General features: G+C 42.1%; 1 pseudogene; it reads right to left on the bottom strand.

Annotated features, from left to right (window-relative positions):
• Nucleotides 1–9,334: 9,334 nt before the first annotated feature.
• On the bottom strand, nucleotides 9,335–9,844 carry LOC117313003 (ferritin light chain pseudogene; annotated as a pseudogene).
• Nucleotides 9,845–12,297: the final 2,453 nt, after the last annotated feature.

Raw genomic sequence — 12,297 nt, forward strand, 5'->3', positions numbered from 1 at the left:
AGTTATGGTCAGTGGGGAGGACGGTTCTGTGGAGGAAATGGGAGACGAGGTTCTAAAAGTATGGGAGGGGAAGGGTAAGCTGTGACAAAGTGAGAGAGTGGCATGGACATATAAACATTACCAAACGTAAAATAGATAGCTAGTGGGAAGCAGCCGCATAGCACAGGGAGATCAGCTCGGTGCTTTGTGACCACCTAGAGGGGTGGGATAGGGAGGGTGGGAGGGAGGGAGTCGCAAGAGGTAAGAGATATGGGAACGTATGTATATGTATAACTGATTCACTTCGTTATAAAGCAGAAACTAACACACCATTGTAAAGCAATTATACTCCAATAAAGATGTTAAAAAATAAAAATAAAAAAAATAAAAGTATGGGAGGCATGATCCAGGGCTCACTGATTTCGAATCTTATCATCTATGGACACTGGGGAACTGTGGAAAGTTAGAATCAAAGGGGTGAAGTAGGTGTCTGTGGTTTTTTGTTTGTTTGTTTGTTTGCGGTTCGCGGGCCTCTCACTGTTGTGGCGTCTCCCATTGCGGAGCACAGGCTCCGGACGCGCAGGCTCAGCGGCCACGGCTCACGGGCCCAGCCGCTCCACGGCATGTGGGATCTTCCCGGACCAGGGCACGAAGCCGTTTCCCCTGCATCGGCAGGCAGACTCTCAACCACTGCGCCACCAGGGAAGCCCTGTGGTTTTGTTTTTTAATGGTGATTTCGAGAGAGAGCAGTCCAGGGTGGTTGTAGAATGTGTTGCTAAGGTGAAACTGGGACGCAGCATATTGTCCAGCTGGTTATGCGAGTGTGAGGATGTGAGTTGGCATGTACAAAATAGAATTAGGAAAGAAGAAATGAACTTCAGAGACATGTTTCAGGAAGAGACCACAGGAATTGGTGATTCACTAGATGTGGAAAAGAAGAAAGAGAGATGACGCCACGATTTCAGACCTGGGTGACTAGAAGAATGATGGTGTCATTGACAGAAACAGATACCGGTGGAGTAGGAGCTGGCTTCCTGTTGCGTTTGAGGTCATGGGAGGAAAAACAGGTAGGGATGCAGCTGTTGAAATATGAAAATGATTCAGAAAAGAGATCAGGAGGGAAATATAAAATTTGGAAATCATTCATATTTTTAAAGATATGGAAGTGGAGAGATGAGTGAATAGAGGTTAAAAAACCCCACTTTCTGGTCTGTGATTCAGATTAATTATTTGAATTGTCCCTTTGATAAAGACTAGGAGCTTCAGCATTGATAGATTCTATTTGGGGAACTGAGAAATTAGGATTGATGAAAACTGTCATGCTAAAAAAAAAAATTCCTGCTGTGGGTAATCAAAGAATTCCAAAAGCCATCTAACCATTAAAGGGAAAACTAAGGCTCTTTAGCACAGACCTAGGGATAGGGTGACTCCAGTTATTTCACCTCAACTTCAAAGGCACTAGACTGTGATGGAAAGGACACTAGAATGGGAACAGAGAAGCCGGCTTCTGGTTTTAGGCCTGCCACTTCTCAGCTGGGGTATTTTGCTAGACAGGCCTTGGTTTCCTCCTCTGCAAAATAAGAAGGCCCAATTAAATGTTAGCTGAAGGTTCCAGCTTTAAAACTATGAATAATACTACTTTAAAGTTGGAGCATATGTCATAATACGTTTAGCCACGATCCCCTTCCTCTCCATCCATTCTTTTCTTCATTTTATTTTTCTTCACATAAATTAGGCTAAGAACATAATAACCAGCAGGAACAGTGAATGCTAAAAAGTAGCCTCACAAATATGCTTAAATGATAACCTCGTAGGCACTCTCTTGTCTTCCCAATTAGGTTGCAAGCTCCTTGAGGTCATGTCTTATATGTTATTGTATCTGAAATAAATACACAGTAATTGTGTGATAAACTGATTTCTTCAAGTCTTATTTTTCTCTGGTCAACCTGCCTGTTTCCTTGTGACTATACTGATCTCTTTAGGCCCCAGACTTAATAAATATACTCTGGTGCTTATTCCCATGGTCGACTCTGCTTTGTCAGACTTTGAAATCTTTTTGAAAGCATATTGGTTAATTCTCACCAGGCAGAGTATAGGTTTACAAATGTAAATAGCAGTAACAAAAGAGACCTAGTCAAACCTCTCTTATCAAGCTTTCCTGTTCCTTTACTTCACATGTCTCCATACTAAAAATAGATGTACTTTCAGCAGTAAGGTGACTTAGGAGTCCTTAGCACCCTCTTATATCCAAGAATACCCTCCAAAGTAAACATGCAATGTCAGTAAAAACAGTGTATTTGCTATGCAAATATAGCTTAAAGAAAAAGTCTCCTAGCCCCTTATTCAATCAGATTGCTGTCCCTAAGCTCCTCTAAAATAGAAATTCTGGAACTGCTATCAGTGGATCAGAGAAGTGCAGGCATAAATTCCATTAAGGGTGGAAGGAAAGGCAACTTAAAAGGAAGCAAAGTATTCTTCCCGCTCTTTATAGCAATAAGAGCTGTGATGCTGGTACCCAGAAGCATTTTTTCTAGCCATCTCAGTTCTCTATCTTAGATAGTGAGTGATCTGTGTCTGGATCATAACTAAGAATTAACCAGCTTTTATACAAAAGTTGATACTTTAACTTCTGCACAACTCTGGATCCCTGGGAAATGAATGCATACAATCAAACATCTTTTAAGATAAGTAGCCATTACCTTAAACTGACAAATGAAGCCCAGGTCACTTTTCAAGCTTAGATTTCACATCTAATTTGAGGACTGAAGAATTCACAAGAGTATTTCGGGCACCAAATTTGCTTAGGTGTTCCAGGATATGAAAGGAGCAATAGGGTGAGAAGAGAAATTGGGGACTTTTGCAAAGTTTATTCAACAAGCATTTACTGAACGGCAGGCACTATGCTGAGCTTTGCAATTATAGCAGTGACCCAGACGTGTTCCCCACTGTCACAGAATTTTCAGAATGCAATAGAAAAGCCATTAAAGATACAAGAAGTGTGCTAAGTGGGCATATATGGGGACCTACAGCAGGACACCTTTTTGGAAAGCCATAAAAGACAAAGAAGCTTCCAAGACAAAGAAGCTCTAAGTCCATATGAGAAGAATAATGAGAATTTGCTGGACAGAAAGGTAGGAAAGCTATTCCAGGCAAAGGGAACAGCAAGTACAAAGGCCCAAGAGCATTTAACAAGTTCAAAGACTAAATCCCCTAGTAGCTAAGTAAAGACATTGCCAGGAGGGAATAATAATCCTCATAGTGGTAGTAATAGTAGTAGTGATAGCAGTACTAATAACAGTGTTGGCTAATATTTTCTGAGAACTCACGTGCCATGCGCCGAGCTAAGAGTTTTACAAGCTCACTCTACCCAATCTTCAAAGTAACCCGACAAGGCAGTTTAAATCATCATCCTACGCTGTAGAGCTGGAAGAAGTCTTGGAAATCTTAGGCAACTTGTCTTCCCTCAGGGAGCAAGACATAAACTTTAGGGCTCGCTCATTTCCACTAAGCAGTTCTCCAACTTTCTGGTCTCAGGGTTCCTTTATACTCTAAAAAATCCTTGAGATAAAATAAATAAGCCATGGGGGTGGCTTATTAATATACAGCATAAGGTATATGGTCAATAATATTGTAACAATTTTGTATGGGGACAGGTAGTTACTAGACTTATTATGGTGATCCTTTCATAATGTATGCACATGCCAAATCACTCTACCTGAAACTAACATAACGTTGCATGTCAACAACATTTCAAAATAAATAAAATTTTAAAATAAATAAATAAGTCCTTGAGAACATCAAATAGCTTTTGTTTATGTGAGTTATACCTGTCAATATTCATCATACAGGAAATTAAAATCTTTTAATTCATTTAAAAATAACAAAGGCACATATATTAACGTAAATAACATATTTTAATGAAAAATAACTGTTGTCCAAAGTAAAAAAAGTTAGTGAGCAGTGTTATTGTTTTATATTTTTGCAAATATATCAGGCCTAATAGAAGACAGCTGATTCTCATATCTGCTTCTGCATTTAATCTATTCCAGTATCATATTACATTTACCCTGTGGAAGATTCCACTGTACACTCATAAGAGAGGACAGTCAAAATAACATCTTAGTATTCTTATGAGAAGAGCTTTTTTTTTTTTTTTTTTTTGGTACTAGGGCCTCTCACTGTTGTGGCCTCTCTCGTTGCGGAGCACAGGCTCCGGATGCGCAGGCTCAGCGGCCATGGCTCACGGTCCCAGCCGCTCCGCGGCATCTGGGATCTTCCCGGACCAGGGCACAAACCCTGTCCCCTGCATCGGCAGGCGGACTCTCAACCACTGCGCCACCAGGGAAGCCCCAGAAGGGGATTTTAACTGATGACAGTATAACATAAATTGCTGTTAGGCTGAAAACAGTCTAGAAGCTATACCCCCAAAGTGTTGATGTCACTAAGGGTGCAGTGTTATCTTAAGAAGGGATGTTGTTGGGCTCTCTCTAGCCTGCCCTTGTTCAAAATTTCTACAACTTGGATGAAGACCTAAGTGGCATGCCTATCTAATTAGGGAATAACATGTATCTGGAAGGAATAGCTAACATATTACATAGAAGAATCATATCAAAACTTAAAAACTTATACTCACAAACCTTTATTGACACCTCACTGCCTACTGAAGTTCCAGATCCTTAGGGCATATTTAAAACCTTCCATTAGCTCACCCAAGTTTTCCTCCCCAACATTACCTCCCATCTTTGTGGGCTACATGCTGCCTCTCTCCCCCAGCACCTTTCACCTCCTTGGAATTTTCCTACATCAGTTCTAATTCTTATCATCACATCTGGCCACCAGGAATACTGTGCTCTTCCTCCATCACAGGTGTGGCAGTGGCAGATTCTATTCAAAGAGAACATTACTGAAATCTAAGGGAAACATAAAATGTTATGATAATAGTCCAGTTTCTGAAACTGAGATTTGTCTTAGATCCAATACAGATAAGCTTTCATCCCCAGATAACTGTATGTTAGACCCAGATGAGCTGATAAAACATTATAGATACATTACTTGGTTTCTTAGGGTCTCCAGAGCTTCCAGGAGACACATGATGCTGTTTTTTGGATAAACCAAATTCTCAGACCTAAACTTCCAGACATTCTAGGAAGACCAATAGTATCATCCCACATGACATTCAGAATAGCACCAATTAGGCATATGTGATTAGGAAGGAGAACTCTTCTATTTGCTGGTATCTGGAAAAGCTAGAATTATATTTCATAAGGTAAGTATTAGTCTCATTTAATAACTGCTCATAAGCAATCAAGTGCCAGCAACCACCTTCTATATAAAATTTTCAGGTACCTGTAGAGTTTTCATGGCCCCTCTTTACCATAAACACCATTAGATGATGCCAATACATAATCACGTGTCTTCACTAGCCATTTTTTTCTCTCCAAAATGCAATTTTTAAAAAACTGATATGCCTGGTCTCTGTTTTCTTCATTTCGCTTGCCTCCAAAAAGTCTACAACCAGGTGATATAGTTTTTCTGGTCTACCTAGAAAGGGGATAGAGGAAAGAGTGAAGGAATGACTACTTCCCAGCAGCTGGCTCAGGACCTCTCAAGAGTGGATTAACCAGTTTATTATAATCAGAAAATCCTGATCAAATTTCAAAGTCTCTTTTCCATCTACAATTCTTTTATATTATTGTTTTTCAAGTTGAAATTTTTCTAGCGAATATTTTTATAAGTTTTACTTGTTTTTTGTTTTTTGGGTATTTTTTGCCACCATTGGCTTTTCTCTAACTTTTTAATGTCCATTTGTATTAAGCCCCTGTCCTCATGGTTTGGAACACCTTCCAATTTACTATCATCTGCAAATTTCATTAACATGCTATTTACTCCCTCTTCCAGATCATTAATAAATGCTATTTTCTTATGTATTAAATTTTGCGGTCGAATAGATTTAATTTGCTGTTGTAATTTCAGTGCATGTTTTCTAAAGATACAATGCAGTTAAGAATGGTCTTAACATAGGCTTAAATCCATACCTGGTTTATAGTTATTTTACTATTATGCAATCCATTTGTGTTCTCTAATCAGCACTGTTGTGAGCTCCATTGAAGCAATAATCTATTGATTTTCTCTTCCTTCTTTTTCAATATAGTCATCATCTTGGCTTTAAATACACAGCAGTAGCAGAGTTAGAACTATTGTGTAGTTCTAACCCACCACTATTTATAAAAGGAAATTAAATCTTTTTTCTCAGTGGATATTCTTCCACTGATAAAAGGAATATTCTAACATTAAAAATTATTTTATAACCATAATATTTGATTTTCCTATGCATGGCATCAATGTTCTAAAAAGAAACAGATTCTAGATTTTTAAAGCAAGTAAATGTAATGAATATCACATTTATATATATTAAATAGATATTTTATATAAATAATATATAATATCTATATCTAGAGAGAGATATAGATACATTAGAAGTGTGTGTATGTATTTTCTTTTATAATAAATCAGCTCACTGACTCCCTGACTCCTAGAGACTCTGGGGTGACTTTGTTTTTTATAAAAGACTTAGACATGCCACCTTCAAATCAGAGAATGAGATTCATTAAGCCTTTGCTTCACTTTGTGTCACATATCATCCTACTTATTAGGGCCCTCAATAGTGGCAGTTTTCATTTTCAATGAGATGAGGCTTCCCACATGTCACTTAATGTTCACGTATTGAAATTTTTTTTTTTTTAATTTATTTTTGGCTGCGTTGGGTGTTTGTTGCTGTCCGCGGGCTCTCTCTAGTTGTGGCGAGCGGGGTCTACTCTTCCTTGCGGTGCACGGGCTTCTCATTGCGGTGGCTTCTCTTGTTGCGGAGCTCGGGATCTAGGCATGCGGACTTCAGTAGTTGTGGCCCGTGGGCTTAGTTGCTCTGCAGCATGTGGGATCTTCCCGAACCAGGGATTGAACCCATGTCCCCTGCATTGGCAGGCAGATTCTTAACCACTGCGCCACCAGGGAAGTCCCACGTATTGAAATTTTAAATAATTTTTCAGGAGGTTAGTCTTCATGTTTGTATACAATTCAATACATAATATTTCCAGGAAATATTTTCTCTTCCCTCACTCTCAACCTCTCTCTCTTTTTACCCCTCATAAAGTCAACTGAGTACAATTCCATGGTAATCTTTTCTTTTCCACATTGAGAAATTTAACCTCTAGATCTCAGTTTCCCCATCTGTGAATTTGTAACCGAGCAGGACCCTATGGGACCTTCCCGGGACAGACACTTCCCCCATATTCTCTGCTTTAGCTCCTCTCTAAAGTGCCTAGATAAAAATATGTGATGCACGTTTCCTGAGTTGTTTTACAGATCCTAAAACCACCACCAAATGGAAGAAATTAACTACTTGATAATCGTGAGCATGTAGCCCCCAGAACTGCTGGCACCTGAGGATTGATAAAAACCGCTGCGACACAGCCTATTACCTCACCATCAACCAATCAGAGTATTGTGGACGAGTTGGTTACACACCCTGTAACTCCCCTCCCTCACCTTGCCTCGAAAATGTGTCGACTGAAAACAAAATGCACAACATGAGAGTTGTGAGTTCAGATTTATTGGGGGCAAATTAAGGATTATAACCCAGGAGACAGCATTGCAGATAGCTCTGAGAAACTGCTCCAAAGAGGCAGGGGGAAGGTCAGTATATGTGTGATTTTGGTGAAGGGGGAGTACGTGAAATTAAGCACATTTTTTGCAGAAGGTTGCTGCTTGTCACGAGGAGCAGACGTCATCATGAAGGATTTTAGCATTTTCCTAGATATGAGGAGATACAAGAATTGGGCTCATAAAATCTTCTCCTGAAAATATCTAATTATCTGAAGACCTGTTCTGCCAGTTTTTCCCAGAGCACAGAGTGCCTCATTCCTGATCTCTGTCCTGAATTCCTTTCAAGGAGTGTTGAAGGTCAGTAGCTGCAGCGGCTCATGATTTAATCCTTGTAGAGGTAGATGGCAAGTGCCAATTTGTAGCTGGCAAATGCCTTCCTGAAATCCATAGGGGAGTTTGGCTTTTTGGACACGAGCTGTCCTGAACTCCTTGCTTGGTGCCCCGCAATAAATGCTGCATTTTCCTTCACCACAACCCGGTGTCAGTAGATTGGCTTTACTATGCGCAGGTGAGGGGACGTGTTTGGTTCGGTAATAAGTTGTCCTCTCATAACTCGCCTCTTCATCTCGGAGTGTTGTCAAGTTCCAATGAGATGATTCATGCAAATGTGTTTTATAAGTGATATAAAAGCAAATAAATGGTATTATTTTTATTGAAACATAGTAAAGACAAATACAAATATTGTTTTCATTGAGAAATAAAAGCTGTTTTTCCAGAGATTTTCCATGTTGAACTTTCAGTAAATGTCCACTTTTCTGGAAAAAGACATACTATCCTTTCATAACTAGCTCTCAATACAATTCAGTACTAAATTTAAGATTTGAAGAGAAAAATATCTGCATTTTAGATAACTAAACAACTTGCAATTTTATATTCCAGGTTCAAAAATAGCTTCATAGTAGAGCTCTGAGTTTAAAAAGGCATAAAAAAAAACAAGTAAAATCTGTTTTTCTATGGAAAACTCTTTTTTATTCTTTTTTCTTGCTTTTGAAGTCTGAAAGAGTTGAATTTTGGCTGAAAACATTAATTGATTTATTAATTTAATTTTCTATCCAGAGCAAAATTTTGGCGATTTTATGAGTTGATGATGATGATTATTTTTTTGGCTGCAAAAAGCTTTACTGTTCCCATTTGGCCCAAGGCTTGGGAGAGGGCCCCAGGGTGCTTACAAAGCTGCCTAGTGGCTGCAGAGACGGGCTTCAGGCAAAAGCTCTGACGCCAGAGGGGCTCCTCAGACGCCGCTGTGGGACAGGCTGGGACCTGGGACCCTTTACTGGAGTGCTTGCACCTGGACAAATGTCTCCTCCAGCAACAGAATACAAAGAAACTATAAGGGACTAAAAATAACTGCCTGCTTGCACAGTTGGGGCAAATTGTGAACAAAGAGATACAAAAAGGCCAAAACCCAACTGACACTTCAGAGGTGTGGGGAACAAAAGCAGGATACTAGGCATGATCCCTGCTCACAGCACCACCAGAGGGATGGGCAGACCACCTAAGCCGCCCCTCCAGCCCCACCCACCGATCTACCCCTACCCTCACCTCATTTAAGGGACCAGTGCAACGCATCCTAGCTATTCCCAGGAACGAACGAGGGCACCTGTTACTTGCTTTTGCTCCCTCATGCTGCAGCATGAGTCCCAATAAAGCCTTGCCTAAATTCCCCCTCTGGCCTCTTACCAATTTCTATTGATTAAAGAGTCCAAGAACCCAGGTTGGTAACAGCTGAGCTCCAGGAGGCCCTAGCCATGCCTGAGGGTGAGTGTTTGGAAGAGAACTCGCCCAGCCCAGCCTGGGGACCAATCAGCTTGCAGAGGTGAGTCACGTGGTCCTCATCTTCTTGGTGAGTTTCAGCTGCTCAGCCAGGTCGCGGCTCTCCGGAAAGTCACAGAGCGGGTCGTCTGGCGGGCAGCTTCCACAGAGTCCTGGGTTTTACCCCACTCATCTTGGGGTGGCTTCTGCACGTCCAGGAAGGGGGCCGGCCCGCTGGCTTTGCATTTTCAAGAGACGGCTGGGCACCCTCGCGCTTCTCCTCGGCCAATTCATGGAAAAAGTGGCCCACGCTCTCCAGAGCCGCGTTGTCTCGGTGGAAATAGGAGCCCAGAGAGAGGTAGGTGTTGAAGGCCTGCAGTTGCAGGTTGCCCGGGCCGTGGACGGTGACCTCCACTTCGGTGGAATAATTGTGACGAATCTGGGAGCTCATGGTTGATTGGTAATAAGGCGCTAAGCTCAAAAAATGGTGTTGGCTGGTCCCGGTGGCCGAGGATAGCTCAGTAGTTGGTTCTGAAGGCTGCGACTGGAAAAAGGTTGGAGCTTGGTCGGAGGCTAGAGCAAAGGGCGTCCCTGGGCCTGTTCTGTCCAAATACTGTTGAAGCAAGAGACAGATATGCGGACCACCAAGCTCACTGCCTCAGACTTTAATCAATATAAAAAATTATTACTGAGATACTTTTTTATTCACGTTCAGTTTCCAAAAATCTAGTATGTATTTTAAACTTTAGCAAGTCTCAATTTGAACTAGTCATATCTCAAATACTTGACAGCCTCATGTGGCTGGTGGCTACTATGTTGGACAGTGCTTGCAGGTCTAGGAGTTTGGCTGACCAAATCTTTGGAAGGTAGCAGAAAGTTGCTTTAAATATATCTTCTGATTTATTTCCCCTTATCTTCCTTTTTTTTTTTTTTTTTCCCTTGCGGTACGCAGGCCTCTCACTGCTGTGGCCTCTCCCGTTGCAGAGCACAGCCTCCGGACGCGCAGGCTCAGTGGTCATGGCTCACGGGCCCAGCCGCTCCGCGGCATGTGGGATCTTCCCGGACCGGGGCACGAACCCGCGTCTCCTGCATCAGCAGGCGGACTCTCAACCACTGCGCCACCAGGGAAGCCCCTCTTCCTTTTTTAAATTAAAAAAAAAAAAAAGAAGCAGGAACAAAATTTAGGTAACTGAAAAATCCTCCTAGAGAATGGTTAAGTACTTACTGCTTTCACATACTACTTCATATTGAATATTTCTACCTCATGAGTAACAATTTATGTGTGAAAAAAAGAGGGTTTTAAAATGTCTACTCTGGGGCTTCCCTGGTGGCGTAGTGGTTGAGAGTCCGCCTGCCGATGCAGGGGATACGGGTTCGTGCCCCGGTCCGGGAAGATCCCACATGCCGCGGAGCGGCTGGGCCCGTGAGCCATGGCCGCTGAGCCTGCGTGTCCGGAGCCTGTGCTCTGCAACGGGAGAGGCCACAACAGCGAGAGGCCGGTGTGCCGCAATAAAAAAAAAAAAAAAAAAAAAAAAAATCTACTCTGTTATTCCAGTTGGACGCTGGAGCTATTTCTGTTTATGGAATCTACGTAATTGTGCTGAATGCTAAAGATCAGTGCTAACATTCTCCCCAAGTGGTAAATACTTTCCTTTATTGGGTCTTTAATGATGAAATAAACAGGAAAGAAAAAATGTAAATGGATTTCACTATTCTATGCAGGTGAAAGCCATGTTTTTCAATGTATTCTTTCCACAATAAAAAGTATTTGATCTGAGGGCCTCTATAATCCCAGGATGCACAATCGTTCTCTGTTGTATGACAACTTCCTGCCATGAATAATTATTTTCCAAAAGCGTATCAGGTCAGAGATGAAGCAGAGAGTGGGGGAAAGAGTCCATGGTGACCTCAGGCAGATTTTTTTACTAGTAGGAATCAGTCGGCTAGTTATTACCACCTGGCGCTGCTAATGAGTCTAGTTGGGAGAACAAAGCTGCTAAGCGTTCCACAGCAGGCTGTGCTGTGGTCCAGGTCTGGGGAGTCCTTTGGGGTCTGGTGAGCATGTGAAGATACATTTTAAGGTGTTTTGATTATTACAGAAATCGAACTCTTAGTTCTTCAGTTTTAAAAGAAACTTGTTGGGAATTCCCTGGAGGTCTAGTGGTTAGGACTCGGTGCTTTCACTGCAGGGGGCAGGGGTTCTATCCCTGGTTGGGGAACTAAGATCCTACAAGCCGCACAATGCAACCAAAATTCATTTTAATAATACAATTTTATTGAACTTATATCTAAAATATTTTCAGCCTTTTCTTTTGGCTGCAAAAAGCTTTACTGTTCCCATTTGGCCCAAGGCTTGGGAGAGGGCTCCAGGGTGCTTACAAAGCTGCCTAGTGGCTGCAGAGACGGGGCTTCAGGCAGAAGCTCTGACGCCAGAGGGGCTCCTCAGACGCCGCTGTGGGACAGGCTGGGACCTGAGACCCTTTACTGGAGTGCTTACACCTGGACAAATGTCTCCTCCAGCAACAGAATACAAAGAAACTATAAGGGACTAAAAATAACTGCCTGCTTGCACAGTTGGGGCAAATTGTGAACAAAGAGATACAAAAAGGCCAAAACCCAACTGACACTTCAGAGGTGTGGGGAACAAAAGCAGGATACTAGGCATGATCCCTGCTCACAGCACCACCAGAGGGATGGGCAGACCACCTAAGCCGCCCCTCCAGCCCCACCCGCCGATCTACCCCTACCCTCACCCCATTTAAGGGACCAGTGCAACGCACCCTCGCCATTCCCAGGAACGAGCGAGGGCACCTGTTACTTGCTTTTGCTCCCTCATGCTGCAGCATGAGTCCCAATAAAGCCTTGCCTAAATTCCCCCTCTGGCCTCTTACCAATTTCTATTGA

Source organism: Tursiops truncatus, chromosome 7, assembly GCF_011762595.2.
Source record: "Tursiops truncatus isolate mTurTru1 chromosome 7, mTurTru1.mat.Y, whole genome shotgun sequence".
Taxonomy (NCBI): Eukaryota; Metazoa; Chordata; class Mammalia; order Artiodactyla; family Delphinidae; genus Tursiops; species Tursiops truncatus.